This window comes from Sinohyriopsis cumingii, chromosome 7 (assembly GCF_028554795.1).
Source record: "Sinohyriopsis cumingii isolate HCF-2022 chromosome 7, ASM2855479v2, whole genome shotgun sequence".
Lineage (NCBI taxonomy): Eukaryota > Metazoa > Mollusca > Bivalvia > Unionida > Unionidae > Sinohyriopsis > Sinohyriopsis cumingii.
Genome location: NC_142967.1, coordinates 65,654,237 through 65,679,531, shown reverse-complemented (window position 1 = coordinate 65,679,531; position 25,295 = coordinate 65,654,237). Strand labels below are relative to the sequence as shown.

General features: G+C 37.9%; 1 long non-coding RNA gene across 3 annotated transcripts; it reads right to left on the bottom strand.

The window, feature by feature from the left end:
- Positions 1-825: 825 nt before the first annotated feature.
- LOC149795422 (uncharacterized) lies at positions 826-23,791 on the bottom strand. Of its 3 annotated transcripts, none has more exons than XR_016422325.1 (3): positions 23,381-23,791; positions 10,460-10,648; positions 826-1,429 (listed from the first exon to the last, which is right to left on the bottom strand). It is a non-coding gene; the product is annotated as an uncharacterized LOC149795422 (long non-coding RNA). The 3 variants fall into 3 exon arrangements; XR_016422324.1 differs by lacking the exon at positions 23,381-23,791 and adding an exon at positions 12,445-13,714; XR_016422326.1 differs by lacking the exon at positions 23,381-23,791 and adding an exon at positions 12,207-12,431.
- Between the last annotated feature and the right edge of the window lie 1,504 nt (positions 23,792-25,295).

Sequence of the window (25,295 nt, the reverse complement as noted above, 5' to 3'; positions counted from 1 at the left end):
AAAGGTTCTGGTGTAATCGGTATTTTTGAATGAGAGGGGTGCCAAACCACCAAAAAGCACCATCACAGGTGATTAAAATATTCTTGAGGCAGAGTTTGTTTACAGTTGTATGACAACTGTGCCTGTCAAACGGAATAACTGGTTAGAAGTACGTGTGCGTATTGCGACTCCGCGTAATGATAGGACCGGCCAAGATCTGCCTGTCCTGCAATTAAATACTCGATTGTCTTATTAATAGGAGAACTATGACGGACCCTCGGTCTTACCGATGCAAAAAAAAAATCATAGCGGAACAGAAGCTGTGAAATGAAATAACCAAGATAACCACGTGTTTGTCAAGTACAAGCGCGTGTTTGTTTGTAGATGCTAGCTGCTGTCTTACCGCGGCAGTAACGATCGGCTTTGGTGTGACTGAAATCACGACAACATCCATCAGTGTAGGTGCACCAGTCAGTATTGTTATCGGAGCTATATCAATAATAACCGGTGTTTCTGGTGACGCAAGCAAAACTAATTTTGCTGTGAGTACATTCCCTGGTAAAGGTCTTATCCGAATTGAATGCAGCCGCACAGAGCAGTCTCATTACGATCAGCAATTGTACCCGGTAGCAATCGAGGTTAAAATAATCCGTGCGGTCGAGTCTGAAACTTTTCTGACGGAAATGGAAAATCACAGAAAACTCCAAGTACAAATAGGAAACAATGGAACAGTCGAGAAAGGAAAAAAAGAAAAAAAAACAGAACAAAAAACAAATCTTCACGCAGTGTGTTTATTGATCGCTACCATAGACTTGCCTGTCTAGGTACATTACTAACTTTATCTGCATGAGTTTCGTTTTTACAATCACTGCTTCCTACAATACTACGAAAGTGGGCTTTTGTCTTATTTGTTATCTTATGGGGACATGGACAGCTGTACGAGACTCTAACCTCCATGACTAGCTCATTAGTGTTACGTGTGTGTATAAACCTGTAGGTTTCAACTCAAGCGGGACAGAAATAATGAACCACAGACAACGGCGCACATAGGGGATAACTTGTCATAGGGATTAGATGCGAGGACGGTGTCAGGGGACCCATAGAGTAACGAATAAGGCAAAAACATCAGCTTCGTACTGATTAAAGTCTCAGATGTGATTTTCAGAGTTATAAAAAAATGTGTTGGATAATTATTCACAGGACAAAATGTCACAATTAGTTTTATTAAAGATATGAAAATGATGTAATTCAACAAGTCACAATATAAATTAAGTAATTTTGAAGTCTTCTTCTTACTCCTCAAAACCGCCATTTCCTGCGTAAAATTTAATTTGATAATGAGAGATCAGGCATTTGTGTCTATCATCCATATCCTGTAACATTGTTTACGTAGTAATTAAAGAAATAAACCATGCCTCCCATTGCTACATTCTTATCAACATCACTCTTCCTGAAAGAAAAAAAAACAACATGTAATCAAACCAAATAAACAATTCCTAAATTATTATCGAAACCACACCTTCCTGTCCATTACAGCTGCTCTAAGTTCAGTGTAATACGTTGTTTTTTTTGTGTTTTTGTTATCATTAATAATGTTATCATTTTTTAGCATAAAAAAATTTAAAATGTGACATTTTGTCCTGTAACATTTGTCCTACATGTTCATCATAACATAAAAATATAAATTGTAACTTTTTGTCCTTGGAGTTCAACTTAACAACACAGATCTGAATTGTGACTTTTTGTTCAACGTGTTTTTGTGAATTTTTGTCCAGTAATTTTCTGTCCGTTTACCGTCAAATTTCAAGTGACACGCGACTGTACGTTTTTGTATGTATGTACTTTTTTAACGAGTGTGTGTGTGGGCTCTGGAAAGTCCGGACTCCCCTACCCAATCCGGCCTGGTTTTATATATAACGTATATGAGAACTTAACATCAAACGCATTTCTCATTTCATTTTTTTACACATGTCAACATCTGTTTAGTTTTAAGGTGTGTGGTTTTGTGATATTTTCTTTCAATAGTTGTTGTACATCTTGAAACGTTCAAGCGCGATACTGAACAGTAGATTGTACATATGTGGAACTCTACTGACTGACTGATGTGGAATGGAGGCAGGAAGCTACAGAAACAGGCGTAGCCAGTGATCTCAGAGTAAGACATTTATCAAGCCAGTTCCCAGTTTTGCATGTCGATTTCATGGGAAAAAGTGCGGACAGAAGTAACTTCTTGTTCTTCATAGAAATCACTTTGTTCTTGACCCAAATGGTCATTGATAGAGTAAAACAGCCAGTACAGTGTACACACTTTCATGCCTTTACCATAAATGCAGTACTCTCATATTCAATGTTATTTTCAAAGTTTAATGGTAAAAGTGCAGAAAAACCTTTTCATAGTTTAGCTCGTGTATCTCTTTTATTTTAATATACGATGCCATATTATTCTTGTAGAATACACTTTGTAAAGAATTATGAAATGTATATCATAATGTTTCAGTGTTCTTGATCGTACATGTCCGATATTAATAGGACAGGTTCGTTCTCTTGTCGATTGTTATGTGTATTACTGCGTTTATTAATCTCTTTAAAGTAGGTTTTGAAAACAGTGCGGAAATAACAGTGAAACTATGACAAATTATTAACCAGCATTCAAAGTGGGTATTGGAAATAGAACGGAAATAACAGGGAAACTATGACAAATTATTAACTAGCATTCAAAGTGGGTATTGGAAATAGAACGGAAATAACAGGGAAACTATGACAAATTATTAACTAGCATTCAAAGTGGGTATTGGAAATAGAACGGAAATAACAGGGAAACTATGACAAATTATTAACCAGCATTCAAAGTGGGTATTGGAAATAGAACGGAAATAACAGGGAAACTATGACAAATTATTAACCAGCATTCAAAGTCGATATTGGATCATATAGTATGGAGATAACAGGGAAACTATGACAAATTATTAACTAGCATTCAAAGTCGGTATTGGATCATATAGTATGGAGATAACAGGGAAACTATGACAAATTATTAACCAGCCCCCAAAACACATTTATGAAATATTATTTATTGAGGATAAACATCGAAATTACCGCTTGATTCAGAACAATATGTACATGTAAACCGTAAGTAGGCAATTTCTCGTGATGTAAGCTTCATAATGGACAGGTGGGAATATATATATGCAATTCAGAACCTCATTTTTACTACGTTACGTGCGTTCGTCTTTACGTATCTCTAGCTAGGCGACTGATAATCATAACAAGAAGAAGAAGTGTTACCACTGCGGAGTTTGTACAAACAGGTAAAAGTATGAAACAGACGTCTGCCCTGGTCGTGTTTACGCTGTCGGGATTTCTTCCATATGTTTGTTTAGTTTGTCGATTGGCAGAGAGAATACAATAGAATCAGCTAGGGCTGCTATAAACCCACTACAACTGCAATAAAATCCGTGACGGACTTCCACTGGACTGAATGGATTTCCACAAGAATAGATGGAGTGGACAGACCGAGTGGACTTCCAGTGGGCACTCAGAACTCTACATCTCTGTCCATGTCCACCAGATTGAGCGGGTGATCGTAAAACACGATGCGTGTAATGTATGCATGAAGTCACTGTCTTAAGGTGTCATTTTCACAAACAATATAAGAGTGTATGGTTCAAAAAGTCATAAAAGTACAACAAAATCTTCTGAGATCTAGATTTTTTCTTTCAGATTACAGTTGAAAGGAAAAAAAACACGTTTTCTATATATTTTTACACTTCTTTACAATTCCTGTTTATTCGCTTACAAAACAGCAAATACACCGAACTGAATCGTAAATGTGAAAATAATCTCTCTCTCCTCTTCCTTCTGTTCCAGTTTGTATTGTGTGAGGCAATTGTATTTTGTAAGATACTTTTAACGTATAGCGTCTGAAGAAACTCAGTAATATATCTTAAATTTATATTAAACTTTACGTAAGTAAGACCGTCTGTCTTAGACACATTTCATACCGTATTGTAAAGCATACTAACAGCGGTATAAAAATAAAGAAATTAATTCCTTTATTTTCAAAATAAATTGAACTGCAAATCGTATTTTTATTATTCGTTTCTATTGCTCTTTACCCTTGTATTTCTATTAGAGCTTTTTTTTTTGGGGGGGGGAGGGTAGAAAGGACCATGCCAAGTTAAAGATATTTGGACATTTATCCCAAAACAAATAGGTTTAGTAGTAAGTTTATTTGGAAAATATACAATATGTTGGCATATATTCGAAATATGCTATAATTAGTGGCATTCCAGCTTCAACCTGAGTTGAAATAAACCCTAAACTTGGTCATCGTGTTAAACTTTCATGTCTATGGAGGTTAACCGAAATTAAAATATTTTCTATACAGCACTAATAATTACCTCCACAATTGTTGCACCGACGAATCGTATAATCAAAGATTTGTATTTTAAAAATAAATGACGGAAGGAATCAGCGTTCGCCTGCTCAAAAAATGGTCAAAGAAACTAAACAAAGGCTTAAAACTTATCATATTGTATGGAGATTTATAATATGTTTCACATGTTCCCATGTGTTCCGACTAGCACAGTGGATACAGTGAATATGTAGCTATAGACCATTCTCAGAATGTATTCATGTATTCATGTGACCCTTGGTCAACGAATCCAAAACGAGGCTAAGCTAGGCACCAGCTTCATTGTACCTCGCAACCATGGCTGCTACAACTGATACTGGCAAGGGAAAAAAATCGTGACAAATATTGTTGTGTTCCGTTGTGCAATGGCAATGCTAAAATTCACATAGATTTAAGCTTCCACCATATTCTATCATCGAAGAAGATGGAACTTCGTAGAAAATGGATTGTTGCAGTACGTCGTGATGAGGGGCCGAATTTTAAGTTAAGTAACTGAATGAATGTTGGTGTGTTTGTATTTTCTTGCAACTGAATGATGTAATAAAGAGAAATCAAAACGCAAAATAGGTTCTGTCGATGAAGCAAATGCGTGTATGTATGTGATTTTATAATGTTAGGTTTCAGAAAATGTTACCCCTAGTCCCAATCCACAAAACGGGGTCATCGAAATCTCTGCGTACCTCCACGCAGCGCATTCATATAATCGATTATGAATTGATGTACGAGTAGTAATTGCAGAAAAAGTGAACTATATTATCTCGTTGAAAAAGTAATAGAAACAGTAAAAATGAAAATGATCACGATAGAGAAGAGAGACAGCACCAGTAAAATGAAAACGATGAGAGGACAAGTGAATAAAATTACGAGAGAGAGAGAGAGAGAGAGAGAGAGAGAGAGAAAGAGAGAGAGAACGCGACTGGATAAAAATTAATGAAACTGTTGATAAAACCTATTGGTATGTGTAAACGTAAGGAAAAATGTACACTTAAATCACGGGCCGTTGAAATTCTATCATTGTAGTAAGTTAAGTCTGAGAATTCCCCCCCCCCAAGAGAAGCAATTATATATATATGATTTTTTCCTCCCTTTTCTCGTGCATATTCTGGCTTTTTTTTTACTACAGTGATATAATTTAAATGGCCTGTGTTGAAATAATTGTTTGATTTTTTTGACAACTAATTATTGCAATTAACTCATGGATTACTTTATATTTTGGAGACACCCGTGATGAAATTCTCAACGAATGCAAAATAAATATCTGGCAAACAGCTCAGATCGTTACTCGATGTACAGTAGGACGCCATATTTGTTCTCGATCTGCCTAGCTTAGCCTCGTTTTCGCGATACATTAATATTCATGAGGATCTCATTAAGAATGGTCTATAAACGTTATGTTGTAAAATAAAATCGCTGTCAGTCTATAGTAATCTGAATAACATTATACAGTTAAGTTTACGGTGTGTATAGCAGGTATTTTATTTCATTGTCTAGCGCCCTCTGGGGACTAGGAATGTACAATGGAACTGACGCTTTTGTGCAAGTCGAAAGAGGCAACCGAACGGAGACAACCTGTGTGTCTTGCGTTGTGTTTTGTGTTGAGAATAGTAGTTGCGTAGAATAAAGAGGCAAATTGTTGCCGCTTCGATGCAACATACTACTTTTGTCATAGCTTCTGTTAGACTGTGGTCTGAAAGCTCCATCCTGGTCAATCGGCAGGTCACGCTAAGATTTAACGGCTACCATATCGACATTCAGTTTGTCTGATTTGCATACATGCCAACAGTCACCATAGTGATTAAAACTACATAACCCAGTGTTGTTCACCAAGCCATACAACGGACATAGCATGTCAAGTGTCACTTTAGTCAAGTTTCTTCTTTGCTGGGATATATCAGCCTGTGAGGCCCTGATATAAGAAACCAATTAAATGAACATACATCTCGTTCCTTCTGTTAGGATCCCAGGCAAGTGGAGGGTACAGGCGGCGAAATAACAACATTGCGTTATGTGAAACCTAACCATACATTCAGAGAGAATTGTGTGACATGATCTAAAAATTATCAGGAATAACTCAGTTCAACTAGCGAATCGGAAAAAGGAACTAGTCCGAGTCAGGGAACTCAGCGAAGATTTCTCATAATTGAATGAAATGATGAGAGCGAAAAACTCACCAAGCTATCATCACTGTGAAAGGTAAAGCGCTTCAGGGCTTACCTAGAAAGCCAAAAATTGTATTAAAAATATTGTGCGGTCGAGCTACTTGTATAATGTAGCAGCAAAGCTCACTCTGACAATCCACATTAGGGTATTCTCAAACAACAAATCTCTCAACTTGTCAAGAGTTTCGAATGGATGCAGTGAGGGTGAGATGCTGGAAAATATAATCTCTCAGAACGTTCCTCAAACGAAACGAATCAACATTCGCCGCAACAGCAGGTTGATTCCCACACATCATTACGTACTGACATTTAATGGCGTCCCTTTGCAGGTTGATTCCCACAAATCATTACATCCTGACAGTCAGTTGCGTCACTTTGCATACATCAAGCAAAGCCGGGTTTGTAAACATCCATGCCAGCCCGTTCATTGCTAATCTTTTCTCACCCACTCGACAGAGAAATCTGCTATCCATAATTTTGTTATCTCAGTCTGGTTTTTCTCATTCTGGTCGTCTCAGTCACGGAACTATTCTAAAAATAGAAATGTCCTTGTCTTTTGTGGTGTTACAAAACCAAATTAATACAACAACAATAACATACATCAAAGAATGTCACTCAAACACTCAAAAATCAATGTCTGGTGACTCCAACTATAATAACACACCATAAGAAGCATTTTGAGACACATATACATGCACGCCCCAAATCGAGCTATCTGGTAGAGCTCCAGATACATAGGCAATTCACATCATTGGTTACAAAATTTCAAACTCTGTCGAGAGTTACCGCAAAGCCGACAACAACCAGAAATGTGTTATGTCAAGCTGGTTTCTTCAAACGTTGTCGAAACCCACCCCACCCCCCAACCCCAATCCGCCCTAGTTGAATCAAACATAATAATGTGATTGCAAATGAAAACTCCTGCACCTACTGATCGGAGTGGTTCAGTCATCAGTCCATACGCTATTCCAGAAGATTTCCATATAGCGTAGCATTGCACTAGGAATAGCAGCACTTAACCATATTTGCAGGACAGAACTATAATTTCCCAAGAAAGTAATGAATTATATATTTATCCAGTCACACTTCGTCAGAACTGTGCCATGTATTTTACTGCACAGTATCGTATCGTTGCTTACCATAGAACGTTTTCCAATTTAGAACAGATGAAAGTTAAAAGTTAACGTTATAAATAAATTAATTTCTTATTATTGTCATATGACATCCATCAATTAAATATGATAATATAGTAATAATACAAAATGGTTTATATTTTTATTTTATCATGCGCAGATCTTTTGTACTTAAGGTCAACAGGTCATCCTAGTGCCCTAATTAACATAGTCGTATTAATGCGCATTATTTACAAAATAATGGCATGTCGCTCCAGTCTGATTAAAATCATATCCCTACTGTCCAAGGCAAAGGATCTCACAGCGACCAATTAAGAGGCTATGTTTTTGTGATTTTTGAATGAAATAATATATACGTAGCTTTTGGAAATTTGAAAGTGAATCAGATTGTTCAACCAACACTGATGCTCTTCAGGCATACTGCTCAGCTTCTCAAATGCAAAGATATGTTGCTCCAGACGCTAATTGCGCAACACTTCCAGCACATAACAACCGTAACTTTAACAAAAGTCTAAGAGAGCCATGTATAGCTAGATTCTACTTAGATAACTGTTTAGATTTTCATAAAAGAGTTCAAGATCAGATGACCTGTATAAAAAGTGAGAGGCAATAATAGTAGCTGATTAATAATATATGTATCGAATCTGCTAACTATATTGCAAAAATACTGGGATAATGTCAACTAAATTGGACAAAGTAGTGTGAGGTAAAAATTTTTTATCTATGTCGATGTTTGAACCATGAGCTCGCTGGGAGACAAATAATGTAACCCTGGACTTTTGTTTCCTTGTCTCGGTGCAAACCCCAACATAGATACATTTATATCCATGCTTCAACTGCTATAAATATGACCACCACAATGACGGCTGTCCCAGATGTGGGCAGAAGGATCACGATGGATTGTTCTGCTCAGACGAAATCTCTTTTGCGAATTGCTAGGCAGAATATTTCTCATACTCTACAAAATGTTTAAATCGAAACTCGAAAAGGATAACCATAACAGGAAACATGCACGTGCTTTCCTCAGGCCAGAAAATTCGTAGAAGCTTCAGCTCTACATTACACAGCTGCCAAATCCAGCGTCAGTGCATTTAATGTGGAGAAGAAACCTTTCACAAACCCTGCCTGTACCAAAACAAACATTATATTGCCAGAAGGTCAAAGTTAATTCTGTACTGACTTCCCGCAAACCCTTACCAACAGCCATCAAAACCGAGCGCGAAATGGATAACACGGATAACGATTATGACAGTGTAGCAATTACTAAAACGTAATCATACAAGCAAAGACCACCCAGTTCAAGCCTTGAAAGGCCCGAGTGGACATAAAATTAGTGTGACACACAAAATCCCCAATTCTGTTACCGAGAAAATGGTAAGATCCGGCCAACCAAAGACCAGCAGACCGCTGAAGTCAGTAGAACTGCATATTCTAATCCAAATGAAGCGACATGTAAGCGTTGATGAGACATTTTGAAAGACACGGATACAGTTAATGTTCCAAATTTGACAAATGTCAGCAGATTTACACAAAAATACTAATAAGGCTTTTGGAGGAGTGTCATCAAAATGAACAACTTTTCCCAGCCATACCACTTTGCAGGCTATATTCGTTAATGTGTTGCTACACAAAAATATATGACTTTGCTCAATATATCTCCCTCCAAACACTCCAATCAATTTACCTAAAGTTGACATTCTTCTTGAACAGTTACCAACTCATTTTGTTTGCTTGCCGCCTTTGGAGACACTGAGTGGCTGAGTGATCTAAAGCGTTCGCCTTTACCGATCACTGCCATCTCACCTCTGTCCACGTGGGTTAGAGCCAGTGTGTGTATATGAGAAAGCTTGCCAGTATCTTCCCGTGGGTCCATCGTTCTTCCCGGGTTTTATCTGATTCTTCCTCCACTAGTTATACTAGCCGCCGTGTATAGCTTGTCGTGTATTAAAAAATGGTGTTAAACCCGCAAGAACAACAATTGGACGCCTTTAACAGCAGGCATACACTTCGGGCCTGTCAAATTATCAGCAGTAGATGAAAGAAAAGATAATACTTTGTTTTAAAAGGCAATCTTTGTCTTGTAAATGATAAGTCAATATAGTTGCATGCGTCCTGCCACGGGATCTTTCTAGAACTTAGATCTTCCCATCCACAATCCATTGCGTTCATCTGACTTCTCTGGGGAAGTTGGTTTAAGACCTTTGTGGTAGTGAACACTTTCCAATATATTTAAGAAGTGATATTCCTAAACATGAAGGTTTCGACCGAAGATGGAAATTAAAGAAGGCAGATTAGGTAATGTTTCACTCTGTTTGAGAGTCGGATTAGATAGGCCAGGATGACGTTGGTGATACAATACTAAAAGCTCCTTCGAGGATTTTTAAACATTTCAATAAACCATGATTTAAAGATGCATACAAACACGTCACCAAAGTACGGAAATGGGTCATTAATAATTTCAATGTCAATTCAGCAAATGAAGATCTAAATAAATACTGTACACACCGAGTCAAAGCGCATTATACACTTAGAGAGAGCAAGGAGAAAACACGGAGATTCTATACCTCTAGGTAAACCTCTCGCTACGCAGTTTAAATCAGTATGGAGTACGGTACGAATATTACTTGCAAAAGTAAAAGCAACTCTACAACGAATTATGGAAATACGAAATAGTGATCACAACCGTACAAAAATATAAAAAAAATTCGCGCCGAAAGTTCTCGAAAAATACATTGCAAGGGAAGTATTCTAAAACCTTCCGCTGTGTCACAAACCTGTAAAGAAAGGTTCCTCAAAACTTCAAAGCAGTCAATACTGAGGAGTCCAATACACCTTTCGATTCCAGCGAATTTCAAGATACAGCTCTCCTCTCAATACTTTGCTTAACGTTTTCAGTCAAATTTCGGAAACTGGCGACTTCCCTATATATTGATGATAATCGACGGTGATATCAGTGCATAAACCTGGAAAAGAACAAACCAGCACGTTCAGCCATTGTCCCATTTCATTCAGAAGCTATATTTGTAATAAAAGAAAACGGATGATAAATGATAGACTGCTCTGGTATTTGGAATAAATTGTTCTTACCTGTTCAGTGTGGATTTGGACGCCAGAAAAGCACAATAGACCATCCTGTCCGACTTAAAACATCTTATTAGAAAAAAGTTCCATGAAGAAAGAATGTACAAATGCCGTCATTTTCGACTCATCAAAACTTATGACACCATATGTAACTACTTCACAATGAATTGCTTATTTCAATTTAGGAATAAGGGGTCTTTGAGAGACAGAAATTGAAGAGTTACGGTAGGTACCACCCTTTCTGAACGTTTTCAACTGGAGATGGATGTACCTGAGAGCAGCATATTGCATTCACCCTATGAAACATCGAAATTAAAGGCATGGTAAAATAACTTAATCATTAACCGTTATATGTCGTCATCTCGTTCATCTGCTATACGACAAGAATTTGCATATCATTGAACGTCAACTATAGATAAGCATAAATTGAGTCAGGAGTGGATAGAAGAAAACAGGTTTAAAACGTTTGAAATCTGAAACTGTTTGTATGCACTTCTGACGATTGCCTCTAGTTCGAGTTGACATAAAGCTTTGTGCTAACGGAAGTCTTATTCGCGCTGTGGAGGAGACCACGTATCTGCCACATATTAGATACCCTGGGGACAAATATGAAAGGCTCTGGACAGATTGTGGAGCAAACCAGAAGGTCTTCATCAGATTCTACAGTTCATTCGTGAGATCTTTTCTTGACAAAGGTCCTGCTATGTACGTGTCTGCCTGTAAATCTTACATACCGATGCTTGATTCGATACACAGTCAGTGACATAGACTTTGCCTGAGTGCATTTGGAATTCTGCCTTCAGAAAGCTTCCATGTCGAGGCAAAACTACGATCATTTTATCTCAGACGAATGAAACTGGATTTTCAGTATAATGCCAAACTATTTTCACATCCATATAATGTCACATATAATGCAGTCCTTAAGCCCAAATACCAAATCTAGTACGCGTAGAAACCAAATGTCATTCCATATCTTTTTAATTTTTTGTCATCACTTAGAAAGAGCTAGATTCAGTGGTGGAAGTACTGTAAAGTTTTATGTTCCGAAAGCAACACCTTTACTGTCAGAACGTTTGAAAATGATATTTTATATGTGTTCGTTCAAAAAGTCCTCAACAAATCCAATCCATTTTCAGAGTAAAATTGAATTAAATCAGAACCGCTTATTGTAGCCAAACGTTCCTGCATGCATACAATTTAAAAGATGGAGACAAGATTGGAGCTGCCGTTGTAATGTTGCATGGTGACATTGCAAGCTGTTTACAAATTACCGGATTGAGTCGTATATTTACCACAGAAAGCCACGGATCTACCGAAATCTTTGAACCACGTTTAAATCTCTCATTAAACAAATTTCGTCATCATTTTGGATTCCTTTTCCATGCCAAATGCTGTTAAAATTTTTTAAATCTGACACTTCCTTAATATTATAGGTCTTACCTAAACTTGATTTGCTCATAGTCTGGACCAGTAGCCAATACGTTTGGCTGTATAGTCACATTGGTATAAAGAGTATTGAAAGGACAGGTAACCCAGCCAATGCTGCCTGACGTCACTATGTTTCCGGAATGAACAACTCCATATTGTGACTTCAATTTTTATATAAATCTACATGCTGTTCATAAATGGCCAAATACGTGCAACGAAAACTCAACCAACCTCAGAACATCAAACTCACCATTGGAGAAGGACATCCCTTTTATAAAATAATCAATTCAGATGAGACAGAATCTTGTGACTCGCGTTGCGAACACACATACCCAATTAAGCATACTTCTCGAATGGTGAACCTCGACCAGATTGAATGTCGTGCTAGTGATGTCGTGCTAGTAATTAGTAACAGTGCAGTACATCCTTATTGAGAATGTCGACTTCAACCCTGCCGCAAAATATTTTGTTTTTAAACGTTTGTAATTTGCACCTGGTAACAGATTCACTATTAACATTCTCTGAAGTAGATGTAGAGGTTTGGGAGGACTGGCAACAGAAAATGGACAGTCTGTGATAAAGTGGGATACAAAATATTAAACACGCTGAAAGTTAAGTTAATAGGAAAAAGAAAACAAAATTATTAATTTCGTGTGCTCCATGTAAGAAAATATTTAGGTCAAGTACAGGATCCTAGATGTTTGACGCAATACGGAAGGCAACAGAGTTTAAAATGATTATGTCAAGGCGTGTAAGAACCACAACAATAATAGAAGATGAGTAAAATGTATGTTTTCTCACTCGAACAGAATTTAAATTATTTGTTCCATCTCAAATCTCAAAGACGAAAATGACAATGATATAATGATAAATCTGACAATGAGAGTGGTGGTGGTTTTGATGATGATGATAATGAGGAGGAGGAGGAGCAGGAGGAGGAAGTGAAGGAGAGAGAAAATTAATAATTATTCTTCAAACTTCATGTATCCAGAGAGTGAAGAAATGTTATTTGAAATTCCAAATATAAGAACGCCGACGTATTCTGTTCTTCAAGATGTATTGTGCAAAATTTGGAAGATGAAGTTGATTAGTAAAATGCAAGGTGAATCATATTGTCATATCAAACTCGTTTTAAAAATTGTTATATCAAAAGTTTAACTTTAAAGAACAAATGTATAATATGTACTAATATAGTTTTGGGTGGATTTTTTTCTCTCAGACTTTACTTTTTAAATTAATTTATTAAGAACAAGTTAATATAAACTTATCTCACCTAATTTCGGCTATGTGCAAATTGCAGAAAGAATATTTTTATGAGTATATACATGTACCTGACTTCTTTGTGGCTTAAACATAGTAGCAGACGATCACCTATTCCGTTGATAACGAGGCTCGGGTTGTTTTTGTACAATGACATCACTGGGAACTGTTATGTAAACGGATTAACATGTGTGATATATGCTTCATTAAGAAGGTAAAGGGTGTGTGTGTGTGTGTGTGTGTGTGTGTGTGTGTGAGAGAGAGAGAGAGAGGGAGGGAGGGAGAGAGAGATTTGCTTTAACAATTTTTCAATTTTTCAGTCATATCGCTACAATGTCTGCATTGTGACAGTTTATAGAGATGTCTTGCACTGGGGGCATCATGCCGCAGACATATTGCACGATGTCCCACCCAGTCACATTATCCTGACACCAGGCCGACCAGTCCTAACATTAACCTCTTAATGCTGAGCGCCAAGCGAGGCAGCTGTTAGTGCCATTTTATAAGTCCTTGGTATGACTCGGTTGGGTCTCTCTCCCCCCCCCCCCCCTCTCTCTCTCTGTATGTATGTTGGCGATTAGAGGTATCGGTAATAGAAGCTGCATGTTGTCAGGGCCGTCTTAACAACATTGTAGGCTCTGGGCAAAGCAATGCACTGGGGCCCCCTACCGGCCCTACCCACCCACAGGAATTCCGCTAGATGTCACTATTTTTTAAAATTGGGAAACGTGCTTCCCACTTCACTTTTAAAGAAAATTAAATTGCCAAAAGATCTTTCAATATTCATTAACAATATGGGCAGCATGATGCCCCTAGAAGCGTGAGGATCTGGGCAACTGCCCAGTGTGCCCATGCCTTAAGACGGCACTGAATGTTGCACTAGTGTTTCTATATCGGAGCAGATAATAAGTTTCGCATCAAAGCAAGTGACGTACATGCTACTTTCAAGGACATGTTTGCTTATGCCTTTGACGCTGTTACGATGGATTTAGACCGAGTTAATAATTGTTTACGTCAGCAAATATTTGCCACTCACATATCTCACATTTAAAATATTAATTGAAAATCGATTGCAACGCGTGTCACCCCACAATGACGATCCATCATAACTTACGACGATGTAATAAATTAACAGAGGCCGGATGGACTGGGGTGACGTTCGCTTCTCACCTCTTCGGGTTCAGTTTTCAATCACCAGTGGTATGGTATCGTGTAAAGTTCTTTCACCTGTTGAATCGTGTAAAGCACAAGTCAATACGCGTGATGTACCGACTATTTCAGTTATGATCTATCATTTGTTAGAATTGGTTATACATACCAGGAAGTGACTAATATGAGGTTAATTTTTCTTACTCGTCGATCAGCGTTCTTCGTGAGACAATTATACAAGTACAAAAGGATATGCGTGCGACAAAATCAGTGTTAAAGTACGTGGATATTTTTAATGAGGGCATTCAAGATGTGTGATCTGGTGTAAACCGTGCTGAAAATCACGCACTGTTATGTAATAACGAAAGAGCCGACCATTGGAAGAAATGTGTCTGTGTTTGCACTGATAATGGCTTGATGCAACGTCCTCTTTTCTTGACCCAGTTTAGTATCCGATGTCATTGTAATCGATAACGTTGATGTTCAAGTTTTGTAATCACAACTAAAGTGGAGATTACTCCTCAAAAAAAGAATGACTCTACAATTAAAAATGAATAGACTTTGTTAAAACTCCCTGACTATTACATTCTAGAAAAAAAAGGCAATATTTTATTTAAGGTTGGTAAAGGCGGCTGCATGAATACGTACACATTACGATGATACGTTGCTGACCGCTTGATATGAGGCTTCCTTCACCTCATGGGCTGTGATGAATCTTAGTGAGTGCAATGTATAAGTTTGGACAATTTTTGTAAAATCGACGTGAACAATGAAGTTTAAATGTATGTTTTAGGGATGTTTTATACAAACACTTTTTAATTGCTGCGAACAAACGTTGAAAAAATTTATCGTAGTTAAAGAGTCAAAATCCGATTGCATTAGAAGCTGAATATTTAATAATAATAATAATAATAATAATAATAATAATAATAATAATCCTTTGGATAACAAATAACGTTACATATTTGAGATTATATTTTTGGGAAGCTTAAAGTCAACCTAATACAACCTATAGTAAAAGTGGTACAGGTCATGCATGCGTTCGATACCAACTATTTTAGTAACGTGTTTATTTTTTAAAATTTGCTTAACACATTTCTTTAAATGGCAATTATTCGCTTTAGTTGGTTCTTCATACATCCATATTCCTATGGAAGATCATTAATTACACGCCCATACAAATTCATACGGCGCAACTTGTTCAGGTACTACTACTCTGTACGTGGACATTTTTGGACGAGGTCAACATCAAGGTGGGATTTAGGACAAAGCGGATTGAATGTCGCGCGCTGTGATGCCACAGTGAAAGCCAAGCATGTTGGAGGGGGAAAAAAATCGTGTTTCCCTATGTTGTGACGATTAGACCCGATGTGCTGTTTTCTTGCCCCAATTTTAGTGACTGGCCACCATTTTGGTCTGAAAGTTTCTTGATGAGAGTTAAGGTGACTGTCACATTGATAAAAGGGATAATTAAAAGACAGGTAATACAGTCAATAACCACGAGTGACTATATATTTTGGATGAGCCGTATACGTGTTAAAGTTAGAACAACAAATACTATTTAGAGTACATGCGCCCACATGACCCAATGGATTTATACTATAATACAAATCATATCAGAACGGAAACGCGCATCAATTTGATTTAAGGATGCCCGCTTCTGTAAGCTCCACCCAAACAGCGGAGCAAGAAATGACAGGATCATGAAATTCTAAAGTAATCGTTATAGCGTCACATATTAATCCACTCTTAACGTCCTCTGTCCTTTCCTAGGTATACTGATAAGAGTCATATAATCTAAATAGTGGCCATTTTGAACTCTCTTCAAGCCCAAAGTTGTTGTTGATGCATAATAACTTAAATGGCGTCACAGCAACTTGATGAGGCTATTTAAACCGAATGATTTCTCCAAAATTTTCATTAAAACGTTTCATCCGCCTCCCCATCTACCAGCCGTCCAAATGAACGTCCGCCAAAACTCACCAATTTGAGCAGAATCCTTACGATTGCTTCCGAGCCTTTAAAGGAAGGAGACACTAATCTTCCGAATCGAAGTCGTGGGTTCGACAACTACTACTTATATTAATAGTACTACTACCGCTACTACTACTACTCCTACTACTACTACTACTACTAATAATAATAGCAATGATACTGCTATTACTATTACTACTACGACTACTACTACTACTACTAGAAATGATACTACTTTTACTACTACTACTAATAATAATAATAGCAATGATACTAATATTACTATTACTACTACTACTACTACTACTACTACTACTAGAAATACTACTACTTTTACTACTATTACTGCTACTAATAATAATAATAGCAATGATAATACTATTACTATTACTAATACGACTACTACTACTAGAAATGATACTACTTTTGCTACTACTACTACTACTAATAATAATAATAGCAATTATACTAATATTACTAGCAATGATATTACTATTACTACTACTACAATTACTAACTACTACTACTACTTACAAATACTACTACTACTACTAATAATAATAGTAATAATAGTAACGATATCACTATTGCTACTACTACTACAAATAAAAATAATAATAGCAAGATACTGCTATTATTACTACTACTAAGACTAATTAAGCACTATTACTAAGACTACTACTATTGCTACTACTACTAGATGTTGTCGCAGGTTAAGGGTTTGTCCGCCACGGTGACTGTCTAGTGCTCTAAGATTTCAAACAATTTTAGAGAATCTCATTCCCACCTTATTGTTTTACTAAGGAACTTCGATGGCTCGCTGTACTAAATTCCAAAACATATTAACATATCTCACACCCACCACCCACACCCACACTCACTTCCCAGCTTATTTTAAGTTTAAGTCCGGGTATCGGGTAAAACAATTAAATGGATTATCCAACGTTCCCGAAACGTAAATTATTTATTCGCTCAAACTTAAACAGTTCCGTATGCAAATGTATCGCGGTTTGTCTCAAGATCATACATTTTGATTCATGACTAACTTAATATTCAAATCGGCTATTCCACCTACACCAGTTTTCCTTACTCCTGCTTCGCTTTACGTTTAAAAAGAAAAGAGAGTCCAAGTATAGAGAGATTAATAAAAAGCATTAAGAGGTTAGGGTTAAGACTGGTCGGCCTGGTGTCCGAATAAGGTTTCGGTGGGACGTCTTGCTACATGTCTGCGGCATGAAGCCCCAGTGCCAGACATCACTGTAAACTGTCACAATGCAGACATAGTAGTGATAAAACTGAAAATTGTTACAGCTACATTAAAAATCCAGTTCACACACACACACAGACACAGACACACAGACACACACACACACACACACATTATACAATGGCCTTATTGGATCGGATTTCGTTTGTCGACAATCCAATGATAACCTATGACCTCTAATAACTTTGAGTTGGCCTTTCCCTTACTCTCCCATCTTTGCAAACATATTCGACTTAGAGGATGTGATGCGGACGGGAAGCAATCAAGCTTGATCACTGCCCTTATGTCATTAGTATCGTCACCAAAACTTTTTCTTACACATCTGAATGCAGTGTATGATATCACCCTGGACATTGTCAAATCAATATCAAACATTTTCTTTGCTTAAACAGCCATTAATTCAAAAGCAAAACGTTTCCCCATCTGTGGGTTAGAGAGCTGGTAGTGGAGTGGCATCATGCCTATCTTGGTCGAATACGTCCTGCTAACAGAGGTTACCATTATATTCGTTAGTGTATCGGAAATGAATCAGCTGCGTTGTGGATTGGGTTCACATAGTCTCTGAAAATATATCAGAGTACATTAATATCTGCATGAAAGAATATTGCAATTATTGCAGGCGAAATTTACATGGCGGATTCATTATGGATCGATAAAGAAAAGGTGTAGTTACCTTCATTTATTACAACACTTAAAATTATTGCCGTAAATTTACTATATCTGCGGCGGCTACCTCACTAGGTCCTTAAGTAAGGCAATTAGCTCCCATTTCCTTGGTACACCCACCCCACGTAAATTTGCCTTGACCGTTAGTAAGGGAAATGAGTCATTATATTGATTAGTTGGAATTCAAAACAACTTTCATTACTTTATTGTATATATAATACCGAGGAAACGGAAGTTAAGAATCGTTTCCAAGGACACATCGAGAAAGTCGACTAGCGCTGACTTGGGCGGGTATCTAACCCGTGACTCTCGGATTTCGAGTCCATCGCTCTGCCAACTAAACTACCGCAATTTCCTTCGAACAGTTAATCTTTTCTTTTTCAGACATAGTAAGTGATTTTTTGTTGTTGTTTCGTTTGCTTACTTTCGATAAAATAAACTAATTTAGTTTCATATCTTTCCAATCCAATACGTTTGTAACTTTACATAGCAATTGCGTATATTGTTTACGATACTATTATTGTCTTTACAGTCTTGATGATTTCTAAATTATTTTCTATTTACATCATTGCTTTGGCTAATAAACATGTTTATGAGGAAACTGGTTAATGTTGTTGGACTAAGTTAATTGCAGTTGGAAAATCGAACACGAAACAACAGCAGTTTCAAACTATTCTGGCTTTGAATGATATGTAAGTGACTCTTAGATGACTGATTGATTAATCTGAACACAATTCGAACAGCACCCTTCCTGCCGCGACTCTGACACCCTAACTACTACGCTATTACGGTTCCTAATTTTGATGTGAACTGTCCACGAGGATGGCTACATCAGTTGATATTTTTGACAATGCCAAAGCAAAATCAATGAGTATTATGGATACATAATTTTCTTATTTTAAAAAGAACTTTCATTACGGACTGTACTGGTGTTCTGCTGTCCGTTCGTGTGTCTGTATGCCCATTCGGCCACTCGAAATCGGCGCTTTCACACATACACTATTTGATATAAATAAATTCTGAATTATGCTAATGATCTAATTTGATCGGTAAGACTACTTGTTTGGATATGCTAGTGACCTAATGCTTATGATAAAACTGGATACGTTAATGACCTAATGTTCATAAGACTACTTACATGGATATGTTAATGACCCTAATGTTCATAAGACTACTTACATGGATTTGTTAATGACCTAATGTTCATAAGACTACTTACATAGATATGTTAATGACCCTAATGTTCATAAGACTACTTACATGGATATGTTAATGACCTAATGTTCATAAGACTACTTACATGGATATGTTAATGGCCCTAATGTTCATAAGACTACTTACATGGATTTGTTAATGACCTAATGTTCATAAGACTACTTACATGGATATGTTAATGACCCTAATGTTCATAAGACTACTTACATGGATTTGTTAATGACCTAATGTTCATAAGACTACTTACATGGATATGTTAATGACCTAATGTTCATAAGACTACTTACATGGATTTGTTAATGACCTAATGTTCATAAGACTACTTACATGGATATGTTAATGACCCTAATGTTCATAAGACTACTTACATGGATTTGTTAATGACCTAATGTTTATAAGACTACTTACATGGATATGTTAATGACCTAATGTTCATGATAAGACTACTTACATGGATATGTTAATGACCTAATGTTCATAAGACTACTTACATGGATATGTTAATGACCCTAATGTTCATAAGACTACTTACATGGATTTGTTAATGACCTAATGTTCATGATAAAACCACTTACATTGATATGTTAATGACCTAATGTTCATAAGACTACTTACATGGATTTGTTAATGACCTAATGTTCATGATAAAACTACTTACATGGATATGTTAATGACCTAATGTTCATAAGACTACTTACATTGATATGTTAATGACCTAATGTTCATAAGACTACTTACATTGATATGTTAATGACCTAATTTTCATAAGACTACTTACATTGATATGTTAATGACCTAATGTTCATAAAACTACTTACATGGATATGTTAATGACCTAATGTTCATAAGACTACTTACATCGATATGTTAATGACCTAATGTTCATAATAAGACTACTTACATGGATATGTTAATGACCTAATGTTCATGACAAGACAATTACATGGATATGTTAATGACCTAATAATGTTCATAAGACTACTTACATGGATATGTTAATGATCTGATTTGATCGGTAAGACTATTTACACGGATATGCTAATGACCTAATTTGAATGTCTAGAATACTTGCATGGATATACTAATGACCTAATTTGGTTATTATGCCTTTTTAATCGAAATTTGCTTGATTTTATACTTGTGGACTTTTTCATAATAAAACATTGAATGCCCGTTTACGCAGAAGCAGTTCGTCATAGGATTATCAATTTTAAGCATGTTTATGTGCATATTGAGCCGACCTGATTATGTTCTCATGCTATTCCATTAGTGATGGTAGTTCTTATTGTTTGCATTATTATTATTATTATTATTATTATTAACATATGTACATGCATATGTAGAAGATGTAATTCATTTGATATCTTAACTATTTGTCTATTTGTACTAGTTTTCTTCAGATTAGGCACTAAAACGTTTTTTAAATTGAAACCTTGCAAGCACACACACACACGAACGCGCATATATATATATATATATATATATATATATATATATATATATATATATATATATATATATATATATACACACACACACGCACACAGACTACACTGACCAGTTGACCAGGAGTTCTATGTTATTTGAATGGATCTTACAAGCGTGATTTGTTTCAGATATTTTGGACTTTAATCAATTTTGTGTATTGTGTAGCTATAGCATTTTAGAACTCAGAACTCAATCTAGTTGTTTTCACTCAAACAATATCCCTATTTATTTTAAGTGTAAAGATTATTTATCATTACATATTAGTAAGGTTCATTAATAGTGGCATTCTATTTAACCGTACCCATCCTAACAGTTTTCGTATCAACCAATGATTGCTACAATAGATTCAAAATTGTAGTTTTAACAAATTTATGTCCTTGAATGTACTTTTAGAGGCGCCCACTGTGGATATAGAATAGGTACTTGTGGCCTCCTGCATGTCATCATACGCAGCAAATTGAGGTAGGAGACGCGGTAGCGCAGTGGTCAGCGTGTCTGACTCGACCTAAACGGTGTGGGTTCTAATCCTACGGCCAGTCTGGGGCGGATACCATTATGTTTCCGTGGGTATAAAGGGTACAATACTCCAACTGCCTCCAAACTAACCTCAGTTGCTCTTCTGTACAACATGAGACGAAACGCTTCCCGACATAAAGCAAAATGTCATGATGCAACATGTGGTTTACTACGATAATCAGGATGTGAATCGAATTACGGGAAATACAGGAAGTGGGATTGACTGGCATGTCCAATATATATCTCATCTGCATACCAATTGCACATGACGTGGGTGTGTATACAAATTCTGAATGTGACGCGCGAGTGCTGATAGCTGTTGAAACATGACTAGACGGCTTATTTATCAATAGGTAATTAGTATAGGACCAACTGTTTCATTTTTTTAAACCTAATCTTTGCTTTGTTATTGTAAGCATTGTAATTTTATACATGATAAATTTTATGTCATCTACTTTTTGTGTAGCTCATAAAATTTGAAACAGTCAAAAATATTTCAGACATTTTATGCAGAAATATATATCAATGCAGGGGCCTCCAACTCAAACCACCCTGAGGACCGCATAAGGGCATTTTCGATGGCCCAAGGGCCGAACCACATTTATTATCTCTTATGACACCTTGTGACGCCATTCATTTTGCGGTCCACAGAATATGGCATGACAGGCCGCATGCGGCTCGCGGGCCGCGTGTTTGAGACCCCTGCATTAATGCATTCACACTTGGTTTGCCAAAAATGAATAAGGGCAGCTGTGCTGCAGAAGGTCATACCATTAAAGTATTTAAACAGTGTAATCAAAATCTAAAGAATGGCGTATTTGATTCAGATAAATAAATAAATAAATAAATAGACCATCGGTGATTTCATAATATTGGTACACACACAGAGTGTTAAACGTACACTGTGTGCTATGGCATAGCAAGAAATCAACCTCCACAAAACTTAAGTTTTTCCCCTCACCCGATTTAAAACGCAGTATGCCCCCCCCCCCCCCCCAACTGGGCCTGCCTGTCTCCCACAGTTTAGGCGATTCCTATGCCACCTACCGCACCAGGATGTTGATTAACTCACCTTTGCTACATTGACTTATGACGTTACTGACACGTACCTATCAGGAAACAATTTCGATCTCCACTCTCGCCTCGCACCATGGGTCAATGATAAGAGATCAAACGTACGAATCTTGAATTTAAAAGACAGAAAATGCGCGCGCCTGCCATATCAAATTCATTAAATTTTTACTGAACATTCCAATCCTTCTTCCTAACCACCACACCATTAACATTCCTTAACAGCGATGCAGGGGCTATCTCCTATGAGTGTATGTTAAGAATGGTTTTAAAACATGTCATTATAATTATATTTTTGTACGTTTGATTATTGATCCTTCCTTAATGGACCTCAGGGGCGGAAGCCAATGATAACTGGTTACCAAAGAGACAGCATAAGTATCAAGTTTCGTGAATTCAGTACTTTTGGATGAGATTATGCAACAAACGGACATGTGGACGGACGGACATACTAAATTGTTACAATATCATCGTGAGTATATGTCTCCCTCTTGCCTGTAAGCACTGTAAGTCCAACGTCGTGGTCATTGCAGCTGAAAATCTGGTTTTCCTTTATGCATGATAAGTGAAGCTTCCTTACCTAATTTTCATGAAACTTTATAGGTAGACTTCACAGGTGTAGCTCTCCACTGATACCGAGGTCGAGAGATGAACGGTCAAGGTCACTGAAGTCGACATCATTGAAAAAAATCCGCTCGATAAGTCGAGTGTTAGGAGTCACTTTTCATCAAACTTTATAGATAGTCTACCCATTAACAGAGGCATCTCACCGTGGAATCTCGAGCCCAGATGTCATTGTCACATTTGCCATTTTCGGGGTCCACATACTAAATCTGCTTTGCTCAAGTTCACCCACCCACCCCAATTTTTTATTAATCAGCTTCATAATTGAAGATAGACAGTTCATTAGTGAATCGGAGATTAACAGATCAAAGAGTAAGGTACTGGACGGGAAAATGCACATTTATGTTAATTTTACACTGATAATATCAACTGTGGTCTAAGGTTGACATTGCCCGGGGTGGGAGTGGGAGACAAGCGCCCCAATCCTCCAAAATGCCCCATACGGCCTGCGTCTCTTACTGCCTCTGTCAACTAAAATCCAGCTCCTGGCCTTCGCGAGTGGCTTAGATTTGAAGCCCGGCAGACCATGTTTTCTACTGACAGGAGAAGGGGTGAAGGCGGCCCACTGGCGCCTTAAAACCAGTTGCTTCGGGTAGATGGGACTCGTAAACCTTGGATGGTAGCTCATCTAGGAGAAGGAAAACTCCGATTTCAAACCTCTGCTGCCTTGTGGCTATACCCACTCATGGGAAAGGCTAAGGGAGTAAACCCCGACAGAAAATCCGGAGATGGAGTCCCTAAGGCGGTATGACATTGACTTCAACGTCATTCCGGCAACTCCTGCGACGCCGTTGGTGCCAAGCTGTATCGGCATTCGTCGTTCCCTTGGGCACACCAGCTGCGTGGAGAGGGGGGATCTGCTGCATGGGCAACAGCTGATTCTCCATACCACCCTGCCCAGGCTTCATAGCTCCACTGGAGAGGACACTCCAGCGTCGTCGTACGGCGTCGGCACAACACGAGAAGTAGCAGTTTACCGGTTCTAAGTCAAAGCTCGATTGGCGTAGAGCTTGGCGCCAGGGGTTACTTCTGACGGTGGGAGAGATCATCAGGTCTCACTGGACAGCTACCGCCCGCCTCAAGCTGGGCAGCCCCCAGTCAGTAAGGTGCTGCCCGCCATAGCCTGCCTGCTTCACTGGGTGCGTGGAGCTTAGAGAACCATCTCGACAAGTGGGCCACAAAACTCTGCACCAGGAAAGACTAAAAGAAGAAATAAAAAGACTCCAACTCTTCGTTTTGCAACCTGGAACATCAGGACCATGTGTCCTGGATTGACCACTGACCTACAGCAGATCGACGATGCACGGAAGACTGCCGTCATTGACAGAGAACTCTCCCGACTGAACATCGACATTGCCTGCCTCCAGGAGACCCGACTGGCTGACAGCGGCACCATCAGGGAAGCCAATTACACATTCTTTTGGCAGGGGAAGCCCTTGGATGAACCTAGGCAGCATGGTGTAGGCTTTGCCGTCAAGAACACGCTAATCGCCTTCATTGAACCTCCATCATCAGGTACTGAGAGAATCCTTGCCCTCCGGCTGTCAACATCCTTAGGCCCGGTCAACATCTTCAGTGTGTACGCCCCAACCCTCTACTCCACCTACAAGGAGAAAGACAAGTTTTATGAGGCTCTGGATCAGGCAATATCCAGCATCCCCAACAATGAAAGCCTTTACTTACTAGGAGACTTCAATGCTAGAGTGGGAGCTGACCATGAGGCCTGGTCCACCTGTCTCGGCTTTTACGGAAGGGGCAAGATCAACGAGAATGGTCAGCGACTGCTGGAGATGTGCTGCTCCCACAGCCTATGTGTGACAAACACTTTCTTCAAATGCAAGGAGATCCACCAGGTGTCGTGGAGACACCCA